We start from the raw sequence: 27,236 nt of genomic DNA, 5'->3' as shown, positions 1-27,236 counted from the left end.
CACAGAATCTGTGATTTAAGTGTAGTTTATTAATAAACTAATTATGAGAGCATGTGCTTATGATTGACTGCTAATGCATTGGATCCACCAATCAGATGATTCCTAAATCACTATAATAACCAGAGTATCTTACCTTAGCCGCCTTCGCTTTGAAGAATCCCCCCTTCCACCCCTACTCCTCCTCTTTCCTTGACAGGGCGGCACAGAGGCCCAGTGGTTAGCACCGTGGGCTCATATCAAGAATGTCACTGGTTCAAGTCTTTACCTGGCCAAGTTGACATTTCTGTGTGTAGTTTACATGTTCTCTCCGTGTTTTATTATTTAATTTCTTTATTTCTGTTATTACCCATCTGTTTCACTTTATTCTGTAAAGGGCTTTGAGAAGCAACTTTAAAAGATGCTACAGAAAATTATTGTTATTAGTTTGTTCATTAAAATATTAATAAATAAAACAGTTTAAAAAGTATTTCCTGTCTTGCAGTGTTAGGTGTTTAATAAAGAGTTGGGCTATTGGAGCATCTGAAGGAAGCCATTTAATTGTGTTTTATAGACATTAATACTGTTTAAAGCTAAAATCACCAGATGTGCTCACTAATTAGTGAACTGGAGACACTGAGGTCTGAGATCAAACAGCAGATTGATTATTTGATTTATTGATTGATTGTTTTTTTTGTTTTGTTACATCAGACAGATCACATTAACAGTGTGGTTTTTAGTAATGTGTGCTCTTTCTCAGATTGGTCATGTGTAATCTCACTGTTCAGTGCTGTGAGAGTTTATCTTCAGCTCTACAATCTTCAAACTGTGTCCTGAGAGAGCTGGATCTGAGTAACAATGACCTGCAGGATTCAGGAGTAAAGCTTCTCTCTGTTGGACTGAAGAGTCAACACTGTAAACTGGAGACACTGTGGTAAATGATTCTCCACTCAGCAATATCACACAGACATTTGCAGGGATGTGATTTTACTCATATCTACACATTGATATTGATTATATGATTATGTCTATGTGTTGACTCAGAATAAAAAAGACAAATCTATTTAAATGTATTACTGAATAAACTGCATGAAGCTGCATTTTCAGAATTGAAGTAACTCTTTTCCTGATGTACACCATAAGGATGTCAAAACAGTTCGGCATCTGTTCAGTATTAGATCATAACTGGTTGTTACATACTGATGTAGTTTATCTCATATGCGCTTTGCCATTATAGCTGACTATGGTGAGGGAGGTGAGCACAAGTAATTAAACGCTCCAACTACTTTAGAAAGCAGATAACCGTGCACAATCACTGCTTGCTATCGAGTGATACTTGTGGATCCAGTCTGTCTGTAGAACGAGTTTTCACCTCTGCATCTGTCATGGATCAGCTGTGATAAACGCAGCCATTCAGCATCATCATTTCTGTTGAGGAACACAATGGCCAATCACAGGTGTTTAAGAACTCGCTCCACAGTGCTCAAAAAGCAAGCGGGATTATTAATTCAATGTCAAGTCAAGTCAATGTTTATTTATAAAGCGCTTTTAAAGGCAACAAGTGTTTACCAAAGTGTTGTACAGGCGTGCTCCATTTAAAACGAAGGACAAATAAAGGACACAAGACTCTCACATGGTTTAATGTCAAAGAGTGAAATGAGTTTTCAGACTAGATTTTAAAACAGAACGAGTTAAAACTCTAACATGTAGAGGCAAATTATTACAAACTGGTTTGTGTTCTGACCACATGTGCTTGGCTGTACACTATATCAATAAAGGGTTTAGTCTTTTAAAAACACAGCTGTAACACATTGAGCCACTGAACATTGCTCTTAAGATGTATTTCTACAGGGGGAAAGTGTGAATTTCCTCCAAACCTCTCAGATATAGTCTGTGTTAGTAAATGCAAGACTATTGATGAACTCCAGCATAACACTGTATGACAACGCTTCAGATGACTGTTCTAGAGCCTACAGCTAATTAATCTGTCAGATTCTGGAGTGCATTACAGCTCTAAAGAACATTATAAATGATGAATGATCTTAAATAAAACAAATACATTTAGAGATGGTATACACGTATATAATTGCACTCACCTGGGAAACAGAGGCCACGTGAATGGCTTGTGAAGTGCACACAGCATGCCATATCATCTGATACTTGTAGGAAATAATTCCAAAAGGCGACTGACTGTGTAAAGCCACATAAACAACACAAAAATACATCGAGTTCAGCGGCTAATCAGCCGGAATCAGCTGAGGTGACGAGACAGCGACGAGGGAGACCTAGCTGTCACTCAAGTGGCCACGCCCTTAATTATGCAGACTTAATATAACCTAATATAAAGGAAACGGATGAGTTATAAAAAAATTCACCCCCTCACTGTTGCCATGAAGGGTAATATTAGCCAGATGAACCAAAATGGTTCTTTGTATTTGTTCTTGTAAACACCTTTTTTTCCTACTGTAAAGTCGGCCATTTTAACAGTGGGCTCAATAGAAATCTGCTCTATATGGAGCCAGGACTAGCGGGATTTCCATGAATTGCAGTTTCAGTTACTTCTGTATTGGCTTCACGAGGGAGAGTGGGAGGTTGCTGCTTGGTCATTACTCTACTTATTTACTCAGTGCTATAGCTGAGCACCATGCACTGCAGCACCAACAGTAAATCTATACACTGCTATAAACTATTGCTGTACACTGACATTGCAAAGAGGACTTAAACTATTTTAAGCCCTTTCAAAGATTTAATGGCTTGAAACTGTTCAACAGACTGGTCAAAAATACTGGTAGTTTACCTTGTTAATAAAGGGTTTGCTGAATAATTGCAGACTCCTGCATTTTCAGATGGAGACTGTTCTTACATGTGTATTGATTGCTGACACATTTAACATATTACTTATGATATAAATAAACAATGGATATCTAATTTTAGATCTTAAATAGAAAAGCTATATTCCATATTTTAATGAGACTGTTTTATTTCATTTTAAGATAGAACATTTTCTATAAATAAATGTTTACAATATTTAATTAAAATAAATCAAATTTATAGACATTAATACTGTTTAAAGCTAAAATCACCAGATGTGCTCACTAATTAGTGAAGTTAAACCAGTCACTACATTCATACATGCTTCAGACTATTAAACACACCAGATCAGCACATACATATTGTGTTTGTCCTCTACACAGGCTACAGGGCTGTAATCTCACTGTTCAGTGCTGTGAGAGTTTGTCTTCAGCTCTACAATCCTCAAACTGTGTCCTGAGAGAGCTGGACCTGAGTAACAATGACCTGCAGGATTCAGGAGTAAAGCTTCTCTCTGATGGACTGAAGAGTCAACACTGTAAACTGGAGACACTGAGGTAAATGATTCTCCACTCTACAATAACTACAGTCAGACAGTTTCATATTAGGGCTTTTCGTGCTTGAACATGTTAACCCTGGGTGATACTAAACCCCAGATAACAGGAATTATGGTTTATCAGTAATTATGTTTCACACTGCTCATACTATACCTGTAGTTAATCCTCAGGGGTCTGAGGTGATTTTGGAACCCCTGAGATGTTTTGACATGTCGAGACATTTGTGCTTATTTCAGCTACTTCTTTCATAGTACTGGCCAACATGTATTTTATTTGTATTCAGCACAAACTGTGCTACAATAATATGTGAGAAATATTGGTGTACATGCTTGTGTTTTTTAGAAATAAATATTATGTGTGGTTAGTAGGTTTTAGAGGACAAAATAGCTGAAATAAGGTCCAAAAACCAGACTGAATGTGCCTGAACAAGACTTTAGAGTAAGCAGTCTTGTAGGCTGGAATATTTACTGCACAATTATGTGAAAATGATTCTGTTCTCATTCAAAGAAAACATTACAATGGTTTACATTTTGTTGGGTTTGTTTTGGGTGATCTCAGCGGTATGCGTGAGTGACAATGGTCATGAATAATTCACACTTGGAGAGACAACAGACACTCCCCCACTCACCCATCAAGGGCAGTGTACAGCAATGTCCATCTGCAACAGCTAGTCCAAAGTAAATGCTTGTTGTATGACTTGCTGTGTGACCATGTAAACACTCTGGGTGAACAATATACAGTGCTCAGCATATATAAGTACACCCCTCACTAATCTCTCTTTTACATTCATATTTAAATAGGAAGCTCTACAATATTATATTTGTGGATATACAATAGATTAGCCAAATCTGGAGCTCATCTAACAAAATAACTTATGATAAAGCTCCAAAAACTGGTCCACTCAAATTTATATGTTCTAGAAAAATATTCAATACAAAATTAAAAAAGAGGAAAAATCAAGCGAAGCAAAACAATAAAGAATTCAGCTGAAATTTTGTAGGGTTTTTTGCAATATTTAGCCTGAATTTAATTGTGATATCTTTCAATTTCTGAATATGTTTGGTGACTAAAATATTATTGTAATAAATATTTCTGTTGAATAAATCTGTTTTGTTTAAATGCACCAAAATACACTGCCTATATTGACTGAGAAATGGAGGAAAATCTGGATTTTCAGAATGGGCTGTACTCCATTATGCTGAGCGGCTGTATGTGCACTTATACAGCATGCACATAATATATATTTGAAATGTCTAAAACGTGTTGGCCAAACTCTCTTGTGCATTAATCCAGCATTTAATAATCATTTGTGAATGAGTCTGAGACACTGAAGTAGCGGAATGACAAAAGCTTTAAACACAAGAATAAATCCTATTTTAAAGATGAAAAACAATTCCTTTAAATCTAAATCATATTTGAAGACCTTTTATAGAGATTTCCCCAAATAGTTGCAGTCTTAGTTCACTTTTTGAAAACTTTAGCAGGTTGTGACTGTGTCTGTGGGTGTCAACATTCAACATCACTTTCCGTGTGAACAGCCCTGAAGTCTTACCAGATGTGGAGCCCAAATGTGCAGGGGTGTGATTTTATTTCTATTGATATACAGTTCTACAGATGATGTTGAGTCCTTGTTGAGTGTGTGAGTGTGTATGCTGATGTGAGGGCTTGATCAATAAGGAAAGCTAATCAGGATGTGTGTGTGTGTGTGTGTGTGTGTGTGTGTGTGCGTGTGTGTGTGTGTGTGTGTGTGTGTGTGTGTGTGTGTGTTCATCACTGCTGTTGACATGAGCAGAAACAGCAGTCAGCATCTTCACAACACAAAGAGATGTGTGATTGTCCAACTGTGTGATGTGGACTATTGCTGTGTTTGTAGATTGTCTGGCTGTATGGTGACAGAGGAAGGCTGTGGTTTTCTGTCTTCAGCTCTGACTTCAAACCCCTCACACCTGAGAGAGCTGGATCTGAGCTACAATCATCCAGGAGATTCAGGAGTCAAGCTGCTCTCTGAACAACTGGAGGATCCAAACTACACACTGGACAAACTCAAGTATGTGGAGCATCACTGGCCTTGTGCTTTTCCACTGAAGGGCTTTAAAAAGACACTAGAAAGCTCTTTTCTGATCTTCAGTTTTCTGTGAGGGTTATGGGGTGAGGACAGACAGAAGATACAGCTTGTAGAGTATTCCAGTCATGTCTATGAAGAGCAAATCATTGAGTGTGAAATGAATCTCCTCTGTAAATGTTGGAGTGTATTGGCTCAGTTGTGACATTAAGCGGGACACACTGTACAGTTTCAGCATTTGAGCTGAGCAGAGAAACTTCTTCCTCCATTTGTGCTGAAGAATCCTCCAATATCAGGTCAGGAATGGGGTTGGGGATTGAAGATGGATTCAGATTCTGGAATCAGACACTTGGATTAATGTTCAGACTCTTGTTCTGAAATCAACATCTGGATTCCTCTTCTCTGTGCACACATGTGTATTTTTCACTTGCTAATCTGTCAGGAACTTGGGCGCTGGCGAGCAGCTTTAATAATCTGAACATAGTTTAGAGATGGACTGCAACATGTGCTCAAAGGCTGCATGTGCTGAAGAACGATGGCAAAGCTAAGTGTGATCACTGTAATAAATGAATGTTGCAGCAGGGTGTCTCCATCAACATGAGCAGTATCTGCGCTCGCTTCACCAACAGCAGAGGAAAAGAACGCACTGTGTTAGATTCATTGTGCATCCGGCTGGAACCAACAAGTTTTGTGTTTTAGCTGAAGAGTTTGGAGCGTGTAGCTGAGCAGCTCAGTGCTAGCTTTAGCTTATTAGCTGAGGGGGAAACTAAACAGCTCATTCTCTCCATCTGTGTGTGTTTACAGTCTGGATCATGGAGGAGACACGAGGATTACAGCAGGACCACACACACACACACACACACCACACACACAAATTCTCTCTCTCACACACACACTCACTCACTCACACACTCACTCACTCACTCACTCACTCACTCACACACCCACACTCTCACACTCACACACATACACAGACACTCACTCTCTCTCACACACATACTCACTCGCTCGCACGCACACACTCATGCACTTACACGCACACACACACAAACGCACACATGTACAGACACACACAAACACACACACACTAAGTCGCTTGCTCGTACTCACATACACACACGCACATACACACACACACACACTCGCTTGCACGCACACACACACACACACACACTCACTTGCTCGATCGCACGCATGCACGCACGCACACACACACACACACACGCGCACACACACGCACAAACGCACACATGTACAGACACACACAAACACACACACACTAAGTCGCTTGCTCGTACTCACATACACACACACACACACACTCGCTTGCACGCACACACACACACACACATGCACACACACACTCACTTGCTCGATCGCACGCATGCACACACGCACGCACATGCACACACACACACACACACACACACACATGCTCGCTCGCACGCACACACACACACATACACATGCATACACATATATACACACACACAAACATGTACATACACACACACACACACACTCTCTGTCTTTCTCTCACACATACAGAGACACACGCACACAAATGCGCATACACGCAAACGCTCTCTCTCACTCACACACACACTCGCACAGCTGTGGTTATGGACACACTCCCTCTCTCTTTCACGCACACACAGACACTCACTCTCACTCACTCACTCACTCACTCACACAAACACACACACACACACACACACGTGCGCACACACACACACACACAGCTGTGGTTGTAAATGTGTGTGTTCTTGTGTTCAGATGTCTGTTTCCTCACACTGGATCCAAACACAGCACAGACTGAACTCATTCTGTCTGAGGAGAACAGAGAGGTGAAGTGTGTGTTAGAGGATCAGCCGTATCCTGATCATCCAGACAGATTTGATGGTGTTTATCAGGTGTTGTGCAGAGAGAGTGTGTGTGGACGCTGTTACTGGGAGACTGACTGCAGTGGAGATGATGCTGTGTGTATATCAGTGTCATATAAGAGCATCAAGAGGAAGGGAGGTGTTGAGTCTTGTTTTGGATATAATTCTCAGTCCTGGAGTTTGTTCTGCTCTTCCTCCAGTTTCTCATTCAGACACAATCACACACACACTGATCTCCCAGTTGTTCCGCTCAGCAGGAGAATAGGAGTGTTTGTGGATCACAGTGCAGGAACTCTAATCTTCTACAACATCTATAGAGACACAATGAGCCTCATCCACTCAGTCCAGACCACATTCACTGAGCCGCTCTGGCCTGGGTTTGGGCTTTATTATCCTGGATCATCAGTGAAACTGAGCTGAAGACTGACGAGAGATTTACCCACAATCCTCTGCAGGAGCAGTCAGCAGCTGTGTGTGTGTGTGTGTGTGTGTGTGTGTGTGCGTGTGTGTGCGTGTGTGTGTGTGTGTGAGTGTGTGTATTACAATATCCTTCAACTACACATTTACACAATTATTAAACATTAAAACAAATCTTTCAAATAAAAACACAGGTGGTCTTCAATGATTACACACAAAGCCCCTTTAAGACACCAAATTAAATGAGACTTTGCTGGATCATTCATGGCTTTATAATAATTAAATCTATTAAGATTCTTGATTTAACAGAATTGCTAAATATTACACATCAATCATTACACAGGCCGTGCTCAATTTGTTCTTTTCTCCTAGTATAAATGGCCATTTTGACATGTCCTAAAATCAAATTCAACAACTGACACTGATGTTTATGGCTTTTTAAATACTTCAAACCACATATAAAAACTTTCATTCAAACAGTTGAAAAAATGACTTCAAGCGTAAATAACGGTGTGAATCCAGCACACTGCGTAAGAGCATCAAAAATTGTTTCCTTTTGTATACAAAATGGACAAAGTGAATCAACTTCTTGATCAATCACAGAAACAAAAGCGTTCACCGCAATAGCACCATGTACCAACCTCCATTGTAAATCTCCAATTCTCTTAGAAAATGGTGACTTATAAAATCCTCTCCATTCAGGTTTTTCACACTCTTTTAACTCAAGTACTTTACGCCAAGGTGGATCAACTTTATCTAAAACATTCTTATTAAAAACCTTAACACTAATTTTATAACTGATATCAGAACCCAGCACTTTCAAATGATTCACTTCTAAAAGGAACCCTCCACAATTCTCCATTTTCAGGAAATGAATCAGTCTGATCTGGATTAATAATACCCAATGAATAGTCCAATAACAATTTCAACTCTCTTTCGTCCAGTGTTGTTTTCCACCTTTCAAGAGCTCTGGTAACCAAACGAATTGATCTCATCCCCAGTTTCTCAGTCAATGTGCTCACATTTGTGAAATTAGCAGCAGTTGCATTCAAAACTCGTCCAATTGTTGACAAACCGGAGTTAATAAGATTCTCTTCCATCACAGCATAGTCTATTTCACTGGGCCAGGCCAGACGAGAGCCTAAAATTAAAGGCTCCTGCAACAACCAGTGTAAAGAAGTTACAGTTCTTTCTCTTGGAACCTTGAACAGAGTCCACACTTAAAAATATTTCGGTAAAAAACAGGAAACCTTGACAGTTTCAATTTCAGAGGGTCTAGCCAAATCGGCTTTGTCCAACTTGAGTCCATCATACCCTCTCAAATAGAGAAGGATACTCTCTTCCAGTTAGAATCCTCTGAACCACTTAAGAGTCTCTGTACGAATTGGATTCTGAATGCAGCAGTTCTACTTTGTAGATGTACCAGTTCAAGCCCTCCTTCTTCTTTGGGAAGGTATACTACACTTTTGGAAATCCAGTGCAGCTTATGCCAGAAGAAATCCACTAAACATGACTGTATTTTTGATCAAACTTCTATTGGAGGATCTATACAGCTTAAGCGATGCCAGAGGGTAGAGGCAACTAAATTATTAATAACTAAAAGTCGTCCTTTATATGACATCTTTGGAAGTAAAAAATTCCACTTATCAAGTCGACCTTTCACCTTTTCAATGACACCTTCAAAGTTTTTCTTAATTTCATTTTCATTGCCTAAAAAGATTCCCAAATATTGAAATCTTCCTCTTTTCCACTTCAGCCCAGCTGGTAAGGTGGGTTCACCTTGCAACCAACTCCCAACAATTTGAGCTTCACTTTTTTGCCAGTTTACCTTTGCTGAGGAAATATTTCTAAAATCTTCTAATATTTGTAACATCACATTCACATCTTTTTGGTTACTAATCAATACCACCACATCGTCAGCATAAGCTGATAATTGAACAGCTTCAGTGCAATTTGAAATCAGTAAACCTGACATGTCAGCTCTTAATTTATTTAAAAGAGGTTCTATTGCTAATGTATATAGCATTCCTGATAATGCACACCCCTGTCTGACACCCCTTAACACTTTAAAAGGAGAGAATAAGTCACCATTTATCTTTAAAATACTCTCAACGTCACAATACAGAGCTTTAATCATTGATATAAAATCAGAGCTAAAACCCAAAGCAGACAAAACCTTCCATAAATAATTATGATCAACCCTATCAAATGCTTTTTCTTGATCGATCCAAACTAAGCCAAAATCCAAAGAAATAAGGATTATCTAGAATATCTCTTATAAAAGAGATATTATCAGTGATCCTTCGGCCTGGAACACAGTATGTTTGATCTGAATGAATAATTAAACCTAAAACTTCTCTTAATCTATTCGCCAAAACTTTTGATCATATTTTATAATCATTGCATAGAAGACTTACAGGCCTCCAGTTTTTAATCTCACTTAAATCTCCTTCTTTAGGGAGTGAAGTGACAACAGCTCTGCGACAACTTTTGGGTAACTGTCCCTCAGATAAACTATGATTGAGTACATCTAGCAAATCTGAACCTACCTCTGACCAGAATGTCTTGTAAAACTCAACTGAGAGACCATCAATACCAGGTGTTTTCCCATTTTCCATACTCCTAAAAGCCTTCTCTACTTCCTCCGTAGTCAGTGCCTCACTTGAAACTTTGTTGAATTCCTCTGAAACCTGGGGCAAATTGTCAAAAACACTGTTCATGAGAGGGGTATTTGACAAGTTGTTTTTATACAAATCTTTGTAAAATTCTACAGCTCTCTTTCTAATATCTGTGGAATTCAATAATAGACCTTTTTCTGAACGTAGACCATGAGTGTATCTATTCTGTCCATTATTTTTTTCTAAATGAAAGAAAACGTTTGAAGGAGCATCCATAGCTTCAATGCTTTGGAATCGAGATCTTATAATAGCACCTTGTGTTGTTAAATCTAACAAATCTGACAAGGAAGCTTTTTTTTCTAAAAGAGTCTGCGTCATTCTTACTTTTTGTTAATTCCAATATCTCCTGCATCTTAATTAAATCATCCTCAAGCTTTTATTTCTTGAATCTTCTCTTTTGTGACGTTGTGAGTATATTGTTGACAAATTGTTTTATTTGAACTTTAGCCAAGTCCCACCACTGCTGCAAGGTTTGAAATGAGATTTAGTTGTTTGCATATTAGCCCAAAAAGCCTTCAAAACATCTTTAAAATGTTCATCATCCAACAAAATATTTGATGTGACAATAAGCACTTTTTGGTTTAACACAATTAAAAAACACTCCATTTTCAGCAAACTGTGATCAGAGAACCCAACTGGAGTAATTGCACAATCTTTAAATGTTTAAAACCATCAAATCTATCGAATCTGGCTAAAGATAGCTGATTTACATAAACATGTGCCCAAGTATATTGTCTTTATGAATAATAATTTCTCCAAATATCAAAAATATCATGAGACTTAAAAAATTGAACCAGCCGTTTACGTGACTGCATATGTGGCTCCACATGATTTCTGTCCATCTCATGCTCAGTACAATTAAAATCTCCCCCTAACAGCAAAAATCTTCAGGATTACAACCACCCAACACCTTGCACAGAGTGTGTAAAAATAACATTCTCTCAGCAGCAATACTGGGAACATAAACACAAATCAATACAAATGAAAAATTGTTATCATAAACAGCTTTGACTTTCAGCAGTCTACCTTTGATCACTTCTTCAACTTCATAGTGAGTAGGTATAAGGATTTTTGAAGACAAAATAGCAACACCACCACTAAGTGACGTACAATGACTGAGTACTGGTAGTCCATCAAAACTCATTTCCCATTCTACTGCATTTGTCAAGTCACTATGAGTCTCTTGTAAAAATAAATCTATCTTTTTCTGTAACATTATTTCAAAAATGTGTGCTCTCTTCCTAATATCTCTTGCACCAAAAACTTACCACTCCCATGAATAGGAAGAGAGACAACACGCAAAGTAAAAAATAACATACTCATGTAAGATAATTTAAAACTTTAGCCATTTTGACTGCTATCACTTAATTCTGATTGATTATTTTGGTAACATATTTCCTTAGCCGGAATACTTCTTGATCAGAGAAAAGATTCTCCCTCCGAAACACTTTAACTTTGTCTATAAACTGGGAAATGTCAGGGAAAAACTCTTCAATTTTAACTCTTCTGACATTTTTTATCACTTTTAAAAAGTGCTTAATGTCATGTGCCGTGTACACTCTACTGGAAAAACCACTACAAGGTAGGCTGCTGTAAGGCTATAATCAGATACTTCGCCTTCACTTTCAGTTTCGTTTTGACTGCTTTCCCTACCCTCCACTTTTTTAGTTGGTTTCCTTGTAAGTTTTTCTTTTAACTTTCTTTTTTGCAGGTTTTTTTAAATGAATAATCATCCAGCTCAAGTGCAGACTCCTTCACAAACGGTTCTATCAACATCCGTTCTCCAGATCTCGATACATTATCCTCATCATCATCATCGGATTGACTTACAGGAGTTATCGACACTTCACTCTCTGCAGCATTTGTATCTTTACTAACATCAAGCACTTTTTCTATTCCATCGGCTTGTATTTCTGTCAGTATCATTTCATCATGTTGTTCTCCTCAACTGAAGCCGCAGCACAAGCTGTGCTCGTCTCCCCGGCAACCGCAACTTTACTCTGCGAAACGCCGGCACTTTTATTGGCGGCAGACTTATCTCTTTTCTCATTTTGGGGCACTTTTTTTGGGACAATCGCGAATAAGATGTCCGTTTTCCCCGCATCCAAAGAGTTTGTTGTGACATAAATCACGTAATTAAATCCTTCGTGACTAAAATTTAAAGTTAGATCCAAATCTTCTGTGTTATCTTTAAGGATCATATACACGAATCGTCTGAAAGAAACCATGTTTCAGGAGGGAGGATTTACTCCCGATCGAGATCATTTTAGCTGTCGAAACTAGTTTTCCATACCGTGATAACATATCTGCTAAACCCTCGTGTTTTATAAATGGAGGTACATTTGAAAGTGTGACACGTTTAGATGGAGTAGAAAAGGGAAGGACCTGAGTGAATATCCCATTTATTTCAACCACCGTCTCAACTAGTTTATTTGCCAAATCAATCGTTTTAACAAAAATTACAACCGCGCTATTCATTCGTGAGGCGGACAAAATGTTTTCACATCCAATAAACATGCCTACAGCCCAACTACACTCCTCAACTCTCACTGTTGAGTCAATTTTGACCGCATGTTTTCCAGTTAAATGGCTAAAAATCTCTGCCATTCTCTCAATTTAAACACTGGGAGCTAAAAAGCCCCCAGCACTCCCACTATCTTACAACTGATTATATTAAATACTTAATCCAAAGAAGAAAGAAACAAAGAAAAGGAAAAGAAAAACAAACAAACAATCACTCATACCTGCTCTCATACACACGCTGCACTGAGCCCTCCATTCACACACATGCGCAGAGAGAGAGAGTGTGTCTGTGTGTGTGTGTGTGAGAGAGAGAGAGAGACTTTTTTTTTTTGACTGTTGACAGCCTTTTTATTAACAAATGATTTTTAAAACAATCTCACATCAATTTATATTTTAGGGAAACAATAAAAAAATAAATAAATAAAGATAATAATAAATAAACAAATCTTCCATCAGTATATGTGAGAACATGAGCTCTTCTTCATCAAGAAAACAGCGCATTATCACAACACCACTCAAATTCAGAAATGTCCAATGTGCTCATTTGTTTGTAAAAAGCATACTCGGTTACAATTCGTGATTTGAACATTTTCTTCAAAACTGAAATCATTTCTTGATCTCCCTTTTGATCCATTTAGTTTTTTCTCCTAACATAAATGGCAAATTTAGCAGTACCAAATCTAAAATGAATCAACTGACATTGAACTTTTTCCTCCAACTATATTTGTACCCAAGAATAAAATCTCTTATTGTAAATAACACCTTAAAAACAGAATTTCTAGAATATTAAATAAAGAGGAAAGTCTGGAGCAAAGCATAAACCAATGAAAAACTGTCTCTCTCATTACAAAACAGACACATTTCTCCAACATTAGGATTTAGCATAGCAACAAAAGAATTGACTGCTATGGCCCCATGGAGTATCCTCCATTGAAGATCACCCGCTCTTTTAGGTAATGGTGCTTAATAAAGGACATTCCACACTGGCTTTGTTAATACAGTCATTTCTAACTTCTCTCTCCACACGGTATCACTTCTATTTTTTAGCCGTTTAGCATTTGTTACTTTAAGCATACATTTCACATTATATTCTTGAAGTAAATTCTTTCCTTGCATATTTAAAAGCTTATTTATCTTATCTAGAAAATGTTTCATTAAGCGTACAGATTTTACCCCCAAAACGTTGACATTGTTTCCACTTCCTTAAAATCAGAACCTGTGTTATTCACAATATGTTTGATTTGTATACATTTGTTTTATTGCAGCATATTCATCAGACCTGGTAAATCATCACCTGATACATCAAAGCGTGCTCCACACACAACTGGCTCTCCAAGTAGCCAGTAAATGGACATTAAAGCTTCCATCTATTGATGTTTAAACAAAGACCAAACTTTAAAAAGACTCTGATAAAACGTAGGAATTCTTTTCAGATCAAGTTTCTTACAATCCATTAAAAACAAAGCAATGTCCAGTCCCGTTCCATTTACTCTACGCACAATGCATTTAGCAACAGGTATCTATGCCAATCTTTCAGACCCTAACATGAGCTTCTGCAAAAACTGAAGACGAGAAGTCGCACATCTACTTGCAAGATGTATTAGGCCTTGACCTCCGTCCTCTTTAGCGAGAAAAAGAATGCTTTGAGGGATCCAGTGCAACTTGTCCCAAAAGAAACGAACCATTTCTGCTTGAATTTTACGATAAAAAACCAACAGGAGGATCCAGACATGAAGCTTACGCCACAACGATGAAGCTGCAAGATTGTTTATAATTAAAATACGTCCTTTAAAAGACAACTGAGGAAGCAGCCATTTGCATTTTTTAAGCGTCCTGTTCATTTTTCTTCCATTCCTATGCAGTTCTTTTGTATAAATGACTCCCTGCCGAGATAAACACCAAGATATTTTATGCCATTTCTTTGCCATAGCAGTCCTCCTGGTAAAGCAGGACTTCCCTTTTCCCATTTTCCAATCAACAGTGCATCACTTTTTTCCAGTTGACTGTAGCTGATGAAATGATTTTAAATTTGTCAACTGTCTGTTTTAGTAACTTTACATCTTCAGCATTATTTATAAAACAACAACATCATCAGCGTATGCAGATAAAAACAAGGTGCTGTTACATTCTGGTAAAGTCAACCCATTTAGATTTTTTTTCAACATAAGTAACGGGTTCTGTAGCAAGCACATCTAATATTCCAGACATTGCACATCCCTGTCTTACCCCCCTCTGAACTTTAAAGGGGTTACCCAAACCTCCATTAATTTTCAATACACTCTCAATTCCAGAATACATTGCCTTAATCATAAAACCAGGATCAAAACCAAAAGCTTGTAACGTGTAGCATAAACATGAGTGCTCAACACGGTCAAAAGCCTTCTCTTGATCTAAAGAAATTAGACCAGTATTGATACCAAATCACTTCCAAAACATCTCTTACAAGAGTTATGTTATCAAAGATGGATCTTTTTGGTATACAATATGTTTGATCATAATTTGTCACTTCTCTATTACTTTACTAAATCTCATAGCCATAACTTTGTATTCTGTACACAACAATGAAACAGGTCACCAATTTGAGATATTTTGGAGGTCTCCCTTTTTGGGGAGTAAAGTGATGACAGCTTATCTGCAGCTAAGAGGAAGATAACCTTTTGTCAAACTTTCATTAAATACTTCTAAAAGATCTTCTCCTATAACGGGCCAAAAAGCTTTCTAAAATTCAGTAGGTAATCCATCGACTCCAGGAGATTTCCCATTCTCCATATTCATTAAAGCTGTATAAAATTCTTGTGTGGATAAAGGCAGTTTTAAAAGAGCATTACTTTCTTCATCTATCTCTGGCAACCCTTCAACAAAACTATTGTCAGTCAATACTGCTTCATTAGTAATTTCAGCCATATATAATTTCTTATAAAAACGTGTTGCAATATTTCTCATCTCAGTCAATTCGGTTATTTCTTTTCCGTTTTCAGAAATTAAAGAAGGAATTATTCTATTTTGACTATTTTTCTTTTCCATATCACAGAATAATTTGGTAGGAGCGTCCATCTGATTGACGCTCTGAAAACGTGAGTGTACTAACGCTCCTTGTGTTTTTATATCTAGCAATCTTGCCAAACAAATTTTCTTTGAAGAAAGAGTTTCAATATGAGCTCTATTATCATTCGACAAACTCTACAGTTTATTTATCTCCTTTTCTAATTCATTCAAAGATTTCTTTTCTAACATTTAATGTATACTGTTGACAACAATTCTTTATTTGAGTCTTCCCACAATCCCACCATTGTTGTAGAGAACTCTAGAAAAACTTTTCTTGCTTGAAAACATCCCAAAAATAAATAAAATAATCTTTCAAATGTTTATCACTTATTAAAGAAGCGTTAAAATGTCAAAAAGCACTATTTGACTTTACATTATTCATGAATACAGAACAAATAACTGCACTATGGTCAGAAAATCCAACAAGATTTATCAATCAGGACTTACAAACACTAAAATGATGTCTAAAACTGTCAAATTTTTATTTAGAGATTTGTTTCTTGATTTATTTGTAAAGCATGTTTTATCAAGTAGTTAACTTCAGCAGAACTTGCACTTGATGTTTCGTTTCATCCGTTCGAGAGTTCCTATGTTTGTTGTAAATATAATCGTATGTGTTTTTGCATTTTTTTAATTTAAGCCTTCTTTCGCTTGGCTTTGCAGCCGACTGCTCGCACAGTCGCGAGAGAAACATTCAATAACTCATTCTTGAGTCGAAAGGACTCAGAAAAACTTACTGTATACTCGGAGAGGATGAAATGACTGGTCTTAACTGGCTGCAAGATGTACCTACACCATTAGTAATCAACGCATATGCCTTCTTTAAATAATCTACACGTTTAAATCTTGTAAATATGATTATTTATGAATATTTTTAGTGATATTCTGTTTTTATTCTTTTTCAGTCATTTATTTCTCATTTGCTGTATATTTTATTCATTTGATGATGTCATTAGGCTAATACATAGGCTATTTTATATACATATCTGAAACGCTTTTGCACTCAAGTTTGCTTTGAACTTGAAAGAGAGAGAAACAGATTTGACCTGTCAGCAGTGCTCATGGCTCCTGAATAGGTAAGAGAAAGTGGATGTCTTATTTAACTGTTTTTTTACTTTAACCCATTGACAGTAAACAGTGTATAACATTGTCAAAATAAATGAAAGTATTGTAAAAAATTGTTTGTCGCATATAGATAACTATTTATGTGATGTGGGTAAATGGTGTGTTTCAATCCGGCTACCAGCGCAAGTATATTTCAAGCCTGTGAGAAGCACTGACAGTATTGTATTTGTATGCTAATGTTTAACGTTTACGTTTTTGACATGTTAGGGGTTCAGTTTAATCAATAAAAGATTGCATTAAAACTATCTGTTAAACGCTATATTCCAGTTATTCTTACTCACATGCATCATTTTATAAACTATTTATTGGGGGACAAATGAAGAATTAAGTTAAACAAGAAACCATTTCAGATCATGGATCTCAAAACCTTTCTGTAACGCATGTGTGAAATGGGCTGTATATATTATCTGGAATCTAAAGGTTCAACATTGCCTTTAGAGTTCATTAATTTTACTAATCAAAACATTTTTATTGGAGTTATTGAAATGTACAACATGTCTTTGAGGAAGAGGAAGATCTTTACTTTACTTTTAATCCCCCCAAAATGTACCTGTGCACTTTAAGATTGGTTTTGTCATTTAGGGTCTCGTTTAATTAATAGTATAATATTTTAATGGCTTTGAAGTAAGCACACACATTCCCCTGAGTAGAAAACCATCTGATTCACTAGTGATGAAAGTGTCATTTCAATTCACAGTTTATATACTCTATACATATATATATATATAGACTTGAAAGTGACTTGCTAGATCAAGCAGTGACTTGACTTGACTTGAGTCTGACAAAAAATGACTTGACTTGCTGGAGACTTGAAGGTTATGACTTGAGACATGCTTGTGACTTACTCCCACCTCTGGAAAGTGCTATCGAAGTATTTATCCTGTATTTACAATTACAAAACATAACACCAAGAAGACTTCATTTTAAATCAGTATTATTAGATTATGAATTTATTTGTAACTTATTAAAGTGTAGAACCAATATCAAATTAAAAACCACCCAGTAGGTGGCAGTAGAGCATTCAAATGGAGAAAGTGAACAAAACTATTAATGGCTCAGTAAATATTAAATGATGAAACTGATCGCATTTGTAGACGACATACCAGGTAATATGAGAAGATTTAATAAAGGATTTTACTCCTGCTGGAACATTAACATATGACAGATAATAAACATTTATATTCAGAGCAGCATCAAAGTAAAAAATCCATTATATGAGGAAATAAACTGATTTAATAAGTGAAAAGGTGGCAAACATATACTTCCCCTGATAAATAATAGCATATTCCTGCTCGTAATAAATAAATCAGTGCAGTATTGAAAGAGAAACATTTGGACATGTCCAATACTCTAACAGTCTTAAATCACAAAGTGTAATGTTAATATTTTCAGTTGTAAATTTTCCAGAGACGTCTCCCATTCATTCAAAGGGAAACCTGAACTAAAAATCAAAGTGAAACTAAAAACTCTGCATTTTTTTCAGACTTAATTTGTTTGCTGTAGTCTAAATATGCAACCTCTAAAAACTAAAGCCATAACAACACATTTGACGACACATTTAATTGCTGCATTTCATTCGAGTCTACTCAAAAATAAATATTCTGAAGCAAAATAATGAACAATCATTAAAATATCACAATTAAAAACACTGCACTGCTGAAAGGCAGAAGTGAAGGGACGTCATTGTGAAAAGGGTTTTTTCTTTGGGATCCTGTTTAATATAAGTGTCGTAATATTGTTTAGCAGGAGAAATACTACTATGAAATTCACATGACCATTTTCTTTAACGATTACATAATTTATTCGTTTACATAATTAACATATAAAACACTCTGCAAGAATGTCCACTTTAGTGTATTTTTGTGTTTATTAACAATAAAACAATATTTAAGAAGTTGTAAATGCATTTCCTGTTTACTAACAAGACTTCACGAGTTCACACTTGCAATAGTTTCAGAATGGAGCGTATTTGGCGTGCTGTCCGGGGAGAGGGCTCTGAGCTCAGGGAAGACACCCAAACTGGAGTTATTCCTCTTATCAGGAAACAGATGGGAATAGGGATTCGAGCGAAGTATCTAGCCCGGCCCCAGAACGCTCCCCCCGGGATTGTAATGCTTAAGAGGTGAGGTGACGGGGTGGTGGAGGGATGCTAAAGTCGTAAGATGCTGCAGGTAAGACAGCTTTGGTATATACAGGGGTTTGGTCAAGAACTGATTGGATAATAGAATAATTGTCAATGACGTATTTGATACTGAAACTTCTGCGCATGCTCCTCCCGAAATTTGTTTATCAAACATCACGTATCGGCGATCAACGCTATTACATTTACACTAACCAATGAAACTACAAGTGGGCGTGGCTGAATGTGCAGCACCGCCCCAGATGCTGCCCCCTCCTGATCTGCAGGCTTCTCAACCATTTGGGCTCTAACTTGAGTCAGATTGAAATAGTTTTGTGCTCTGCTCAAATGTCCACTAGATGGCAGTAAAAGGCAGCAGTAACACAAGCTGAGGAAGTGTGTTAAAGGAGAATAAAACAGAACTAATTGATGGAATGTTGACAAAATAACAACACTCATTATATTAAAAAATCAGTAATGCTAAATTCATATAATAAAGGTGTCTAAATTATATTGATTTTATTCCCTAAATGGTCATTTTAAAATGACCTGGATAAGACATTTTATTTCTAAATACTTCATCTATCTGGAATATTATCCCCTGTTTCATTTTCTCTCATGTGGGTGGTTTAGAATTTCTTTTAACGTGTAATTATTCAATTGAAAAACTCCCAATCAAACTCTCTAAACTTCACCAACAAGTGCTTACGACATGGAGGCTGATTTATAAACACAACTTCTCCCCACAGTTTTCTTATTAATGCCAATATCCTGTATAGAAATAAGTCACTATTCTTTCACAATTGGTATAACAACGGACTAATATTAGTTAATCAATTATTTGATAATGAAGGAACATTATTTACATGTACAGAATTTATCACAAGATGCAAAATTCCTTTTACATTACAGGAGCTTTACGATACTGATGGGGGAAATACCTGCTGGTATACATATGCTGTACAAAAGCAGGGTATGTACATCAGCACTTCCTGTTTGTCCTCCTAAACCTGAACAGACCTCAGTCAGTTGTATCGGTTTGTCTGGATTTAAGCCTAATAATCACAAAATTAGATCTTAAAAGAAGATATGTCTATACCAGATGTTGTTTACTGGAACAATATCTTTAATCATGTGAACTGGACTCAGGTATGGTCATTACCTGAACATTTTTATTTCAAATAAGGCTAAAGAAATATCATTTAAATGACTTCATAGAGTTTATCCCACCAAAATATTTCTGTCAAACTGATATTGAGTCTGAATGCTGTTTTTGTGAAAACTTTAATGAAACTATTCCACAAACACAGCCTGGTCTTGCCAATATACTCCACTTTTTTGCTTTAATGTTGAAGCTTTTATTTCTCATTAAATTTGAGAATCATTTTCCTTCTCTTATAAACATGTGATTTTGGGTTATTGTGTTGAGGATCGCTCTTTTAAAGATGCTGGTTTCATTATAAACTTTATTTTATTATTATGTAAACTTCACATACATAAATCAAAGTTTACGAAAGCAAAAGCTCTCTTCATGATGCTAAAAAAGAGATTCAAACGAATATAAAAGGGATTTCTACGTCTAGAAATAGAAAAGCAATTAAAACAGTCAATATATGCTCATTATTTAACATCTGTGCATAAAAATGTGTGTATTTATGTATTTCCTGTAGTAAAAGAGCACTTCATAACTCTTGATAATAACTAAAATTGGACAAATGTGTGTAATATATTTGTATGTAATTTGATAATCATATACCCTCACCTCTGTTGATTTTGTTGTATAAGAAAACTACATGCTGGTTCTTGTTAATAATAAATAGTGTTGTGGTAACAGCAGTGTGTGTGTGTGAGCTGTTGAATACACAGCCAGTCTTGAACAGAAAGCTTGAGTCTTCTGCTCATCCAGTCAGTCATAACTCAACACTCAGTGTCTGAATCCTCCTTTATGGCTCGTTTCCACTGACTGGTACGGTACGGTACGGTTTGGTACGGGTCACCTTTATCAAGCTTGCGTTTCCACTAACAAGGGTACCCTTTTGGTGGGCGTGGTGTATGACAGAAAGTTTCAGTCGACGTCATTCTCGCTGGAGGAAATGTCTCCAATAAAGCTGTACGGGTCACTTACAAATCATTTGAAAAGCACTTCTCATAAAACAGATGCTTTACACACATAAATACTTGTGTAGAAATGTTTATTAACTTTTCAATGAACATGAGTTGATTATAACTGCAGATCGTAACGTCTGCAATTATATTAAATAAATAAATAAATAAATGAAGATGTATAAACACATACAGCCCCTTACAGTCTCCGATATGTTATCAATTACAGAAGAACTACACACAAGACATTTCGTCCGTATTTAGGTTCAAAAACAGCACAATATATAGCCTACAGTCAGCGAAAACCTCTCATTTGTGTCTATAATCTTCAGCAGCACATGTAGCCTCTGTTAGAGAACAATTCCATCATTCTGAGTTCATATTAGTCCAAAAGGTGATAATAACAATAATAATTAAATAAGGCAGTGTGTTCACGTCTGCTCAAAAATAATGTGCTCCTTTTTTTCCGGCTCCTCTCTTGTTTTTTCCGCGCTTCACTCTCACGTTTGTCAGTGTCTGACAGGATCGGGTTTCAAAAGCACGTCAATAATCAAGCGCAGGTTATTATCATCAGCTCAAGAAGTTTGTTATTTCAGATATAATGTTAGACGGGCGCGAGCGCTAGCAAGAAAGCGAAACCGCTCGCGCCTCAGACTGCCTCGTAAAAAAACTTCGCGGCACAGGGTAAATCTGCTCTACTCCATGGCTTTGTGGCTGTTTATCAAGACGACAAGGTTATTTTGAGCCCGGGTCGACCATGGCTCGTTATTATATGTATAAATAATTCCGCTGTAATCTCTCGCTGTGCGTGTATTTCAAACATGGCGGGTTTTTTGTTTTCATTCTGGCTTGTTGCGTAAGCGAATGACGTATCTCTGTAAACCCATAGCGTTCAGCTGCGCGTCTAGCTCCGCCTTTTGGTACCCTTTCTCATGTTTGGTACCCTTTCGAAAGGGTGCCGAAAAAGTGGTACGGTACGGTTCGGTTCGGTACGCTTTTTGACAGTGGAAACGGCTGTAAAAGCGTACCAAACCAAACCAAACCGTACCGTACCACTCAGTGGAAACGGGCCATTAGTAGATCAGCTTTATCTGTCCTCGTCTGCTTTATCTCAGCGTTCAGCTTCACTCACTGCACACAATACAACACAAGTGAAGAGAAACATCAGCACAGTGCGTACACACACAGATCTCCATCACACACATATTTCAGTAAATGCTGAATCTGCAGTAATAATCAGCAGCAGCGTAATTCACAGCGTTCAGCACAAGACTTCTGATGAGTTCATCTGTCTGACTGATGTTCTGCTGCATTTTCCAGTGTTTTATCACTAATAAAGAGCGGGACATTGAGCTGCTGTCGTGTGTCATTAAAGTTGAGTTTTCATCTGTGTTTTCTGCTAAAGGAAGTGCTGAGAAACATGAAGAAACCTGTAGATGAATGCACAACACTCACAAAACAGGTTTATTTGGAGGACTGCCTCCTTCTTCCACAGAATACCTGATCCTGAAGCAGTGAAACTGCACACTTATGAAGACACATCACTGATGGACACAAACCTACATTGTAAAAGCGCTATACAAAATAAAGGTGAAACACATGTGCTTTATTTATAAACTAATTTCGAGAGGATCACGTGCTTATGATTGAACACAGCTGGTACCACATCAGCTCTGTATATTGCACCAATCAGACGAATTCTGACACACTATAAATTACCAGAGCTTTCTACTCCAGTCATCTCCGTCTTGAACAACCGCTTCATCACAGCTAGCTGCTACAAACCACCACAACAACTACTTTAGAACAACAATTACATCTCCAACAACAACATCAAAAACCTTCTACTTCAAACTGCTCACACAACGCATCCATCATGTCTTCAACCCAACCCAAACAAGATCACAGTCCAAAAGTCAATCAACCGTCCACGAATTCCACCTAAACTCTCAAGACAAAACCGGTGATCCAAAGCCATTGCAATGAAGCCGAACTCTCACCCGCTCTCCTAGCTGTCCCCCTGCGGTAACGTACATAGCATGCTTTGAAAACAAGACGCAAATATCTTTACATATGAAAAAGAATTAAAATATTAAGGATATATAAAGCAAATAATAAGAGTATATATAGGATATAAATATAAAGATTAAAATATTACAAAACATATTATTTTCTAGCCTAAATAAATATAAAAACCATACTTTCTGCCTTCATCTCACAGGGCTTTTTCAGTTTATTCATGACAATTTGCTTTTGTATAATGTTATCATTATTAGTCATATTATTTATTATAAGTATATTTATATTTGTTTTATAAAAAACAAGTTTAGATTTGCCCACCTGTCAGGTTTTAGACCATATGGGGCACAGCATGTGTATTTGGATATTACTCAGTTGTTTTGAGCACACTTCGTTATTATTGTTCATTTATTCATTTGCTGGAAATTAGAACTGAATTTAGAATAGTTTTGCACTCTGCGCATGGATCATCAAAATAGAGCCCGAAGAGTTTCCTAGAGTTTATCTAATATTAAAGTCAGATTGTCATCTGTAATGTGTTTTATTCGTTTAATAGAACAGAGAGACAATCACTGTGATGAAATAAAGTTTGCAGATCAGTTCCACACAGATGTTCTCCTCAGTTATAACCCAGATCCAGCAGTGGTTAATCTGATTGTCTGTCAGATCATGCTGTGGGTGACCAACAGTGGCACTGTGAGCTTTTAGAGCACAGGGGGATTCTGTGGTGTGTGTCTGCAACAGAATTACACTGACATTAAGGATTAATGACTCCAGAAACTACTGTACTGTACTAAACAAAGTAAGTCTTTCATTCTTGTTTGAATAAATGGGCTGCTTCTCAATATCTCTCCTTGTTTTCAGCTCCTCCTCAACCAAAAACACAAATGCACATGAATGTGAATATTACGCATAAAGTTAATTCAGGAGATGAAGCGAGGATGGACTAATAAGAGTTGAGCAGCAGCAGAGATCGCGTTAACCGAATATTTTCCGTCAATGACGGATTTTTTTCAGCAGTGACGGAAAAATCTGGGGGTGATCCGTCATTTTGACAGATTATGCTGAGGGCGATCTATTGTAATGTGTAGATAACTGTAATTCCCACTCCTGTCCAGCTGATGAAGATTGACCTTATTAATTAGCAATTGTTTTGTTTTGTCTCCTCTTTGTCACCGCTGCGTACAGTTGTTGCAAAAAAATGTCACGGCAGCTGAGTGTGAGAAGTTTCTTCTTAAACGGCCAAATAGTGATATTATTATTAAGGGTGAAAAAAGAGGAAGTGACGGCAGTGGACGATGAAAACAACTCCTCCTGACAGCGCGTTGAAGAGTTATGGACATCCGCGCCCCTGGTGCAGAAAGAGCGCGTGCTGCAGGATTTTTGCCCTGCGAAACGAGTGCTTGCAGGATCGGGAAATCCCACAATCAGAGAATCCTGCAAACTTCTGATCACTTCCTTAGGAGAAATGTTTCTTGACTACAAAATGCTGGCTGAAGTGGCGCTAGTAATTCCGGTCTCCAGTGTGTAGGCAGAACGCAGCTTCAGCCCTCCAGAACAAAATTAAAACTGTCACGCAGAAGTCGACTTTCCGAGGCAAAGACACAGAATTTAATGACAATTGCCTCTGCATCAGGTCTACCTTGATGCGTTTGATTACGCACAGGCAAGCACCCAGTTCAGGTCGACGCGGACCAGGAGGAAGATATGAGTTAAGGCAAATAGTCCTACAGAACATCGTCTGAATTATATTTCAAGTTATGTTCTTATATTAGTCGGAATTATATTTTATAATATATCTTGTTGTTTATATCTGCTTGTGTTCAGGCACAAATGGCCGTGTTTTTATTCCCTCCACCGTCAGTGCAAAAAAACACATGAAACTTGACGAATTTTGAGTTTTTGTTCATTTGTCAAATAAATAAATGAATAATTTAGCCTATATGCCTCGTTGTGCAGTTCTAATGAAAATATGAATGAAAAAAGCGATTAGACAATATGCTAATTAAATGACGGGCAATAATAGGTTATGACGGAATTTTTACAACCCTCTCCGTCAAAATGACAGACAATGAGAAAGTCTAAACCGCGACCTCTGAGCAGCAGGTAAGTGTGTTAGATCTAAACTCTCCAGGACTTGAGTTTGACACCCTGGGGTAGATTATCCTGTGTGTGTTTTAGGAAATTCACCAATGCTCAAAAAGTACAATACAAAAGTACAGGACAGGACAACAGAGGAAGAGGTGCTGGTGTCAGCTTTACAGCATTCTGGAGTTCACCCTGGAGGCAGTAGTCATGTGATCACTGTTAATGCAGACCATAATCCATCTTGCTTTCTGCACAGGATGAGGAGAGTTTAATCAGAATCTGATGATGATGAAGAACAGACCTTGAATATCCAGTAAGGGTTTTGAACATAACACATCTTTCGAGAGATTATTGTGCTCTAGAATAACAGATAAAAATGTGAGTATTTGGTTTGAAACCTTGTGAGTGGGGGTGTTACATTGCATGGTTGTTTGTATATATTGTTGAACGCTTATTAATCGTTGTTGTGCCTACTTTTACTACACACTTACCATCATGAACAATATAAATAACAAATATGAGTAAACAATAAAAATAACACAACTTAACTGGGGCTAAAATTCATTCATTGTAACTTTTGTTACTGAGATCATAACAAGTACAATATATACCACATTTGGAAAAGTGACCTGTTATATTACTTCAGTACAGAAGAAAACTTATATTACAGTGACTGCTTTACTTTTGTACTTGTGTGTCTGTGTTTGTCATCTGACTGGTTATTTCCTCATATCTTAAACAAGTTTGTTGTGTTTTCTTAGAAGTGAAAGAATTTTCAGATGTGTTGTTCAGCTCAACAGTTCAGCGGAGGAACAGAAAGATCTGCAGGCATTATTTGAGGTGAGAGTTTGCTCTTTCTGTGCTTTATATCATCTATGAGTGTCGTCTGATTATCCATCGATCATCTCTTTGTGTTTCTGAGACTTCACTGCTGAGCTGAAGATATTCTGATGATTTAAGTTCCTCATTTTAATGTCGAGTGTGTTTCTGGAAGAGGATCACAGAAAGCAAAAACCTTCTCATTCTGATACTGAAATCTGTGTCCACTGTGCTCTCGCTCAACACAGTGGACATTTCTTTAGTTATATCGTTTTAGTCGTTTGATATGCAGTGGCACACAGTCGAATAATTCACGAACAGATCAGCCACTTTTGACGCTCATAAACAATCATAAGGTCTTCGTGCAGCAGGAATAAGGAGGTTTGCTGAAGGTCCAGCTGTCGTGCAGTGAGGGGTTTGCGTCTTTAATAAAACTATGCATGTTTGCAGTCATTGAACAGTAAGAATGATTAATAAATCCATATGAAACAGTCTCTTAAAAGTCACGTCTCGCCTTCAGTTTGGCCTCAGGCTTGATTTGCACTCACACTACTAGCCCAAGTGAATCGTTCTCTGGCACACCTCTTACATCCGGGCCAGGGCTGGCCAACTGAACTGCACCTGAGCCCAATTCAGAGCACTCTCACTTCTCAAACGTACAGGGAAACAGGCCTGGGACGGTTCGGATAGCATAGTGTGAGTACACCCTTACAGAAGCTTATAAATGCAGAAAACTCAAACTGCAATAACAGTATTCATGAATGCATTTAGTTTGTTTTATGGGTGTAAATCAGTGGAAAAGAAGAGCTGAGTATCTTTATATGACAATAGTGATTTACAGTACAGTGGATTCACACAATCTTATTTGGAGATACATGAGCTGAAAACCCTGAAGAGTTTCAGCAGTCAGACATCAGTTCATTTGTTTGCCTGAAGTGTTTCTGCTTTAACTGATTCTGATGATAAACAACTTTCTGCTGTTAAACCTGTACTATCTGTCTGTTAATATCT

At 37.4% G+C, this 27,236-nt stretch overlaps 1 protein-coding gene across 4 annotated transcripts in view; it reads left to right on the top strand.

Annotated features, from left to right (window-relative positions):
- The window catches only part of LOC130222040 (NACHT, LRR and PYD domains-containing protein 12-like), a 417,646-nt gene that overhangs the window by 367,296 nt on the left and 23,114 nt on the right, over positions 1-27,236 (top strand). For 2 of the 4 annotated variants that reach the window (XM_056454661.1, XM_056454659.1), the window contains exon 1: positions 26,168-26,246. The exons of the other annotated variants lie outside the window; for them this stretch is intronic. The gene's annotated coding sequence lies outside the window, so the exon portion shown is untranslated. Of the gene's footprint in view, positions 1-26,167; positions 26,247-27,236 lie in introns of those variants that run through there. 4 annotated transcript variants of the gene reach the window in all.

This window comes from Danio aesculapii, chromosome 4 (assembly GCF_903798145.1).
Source record: "Danio aesculapii chromosome 4, fDanAes4.1, whole genome shotgun sequence".
In the NCBI taxonomy this organism is placed as follows: Eukaryota; Metazoa; Chordata; class Actinopteri; order Cypriniformes; family Danionidae; genus Danio; species Danio aesculapii.
Note: the sequence above shows the minus strand (reverse complement) of the source record. Positions and strands in the feature narration are given on the sequence as shown.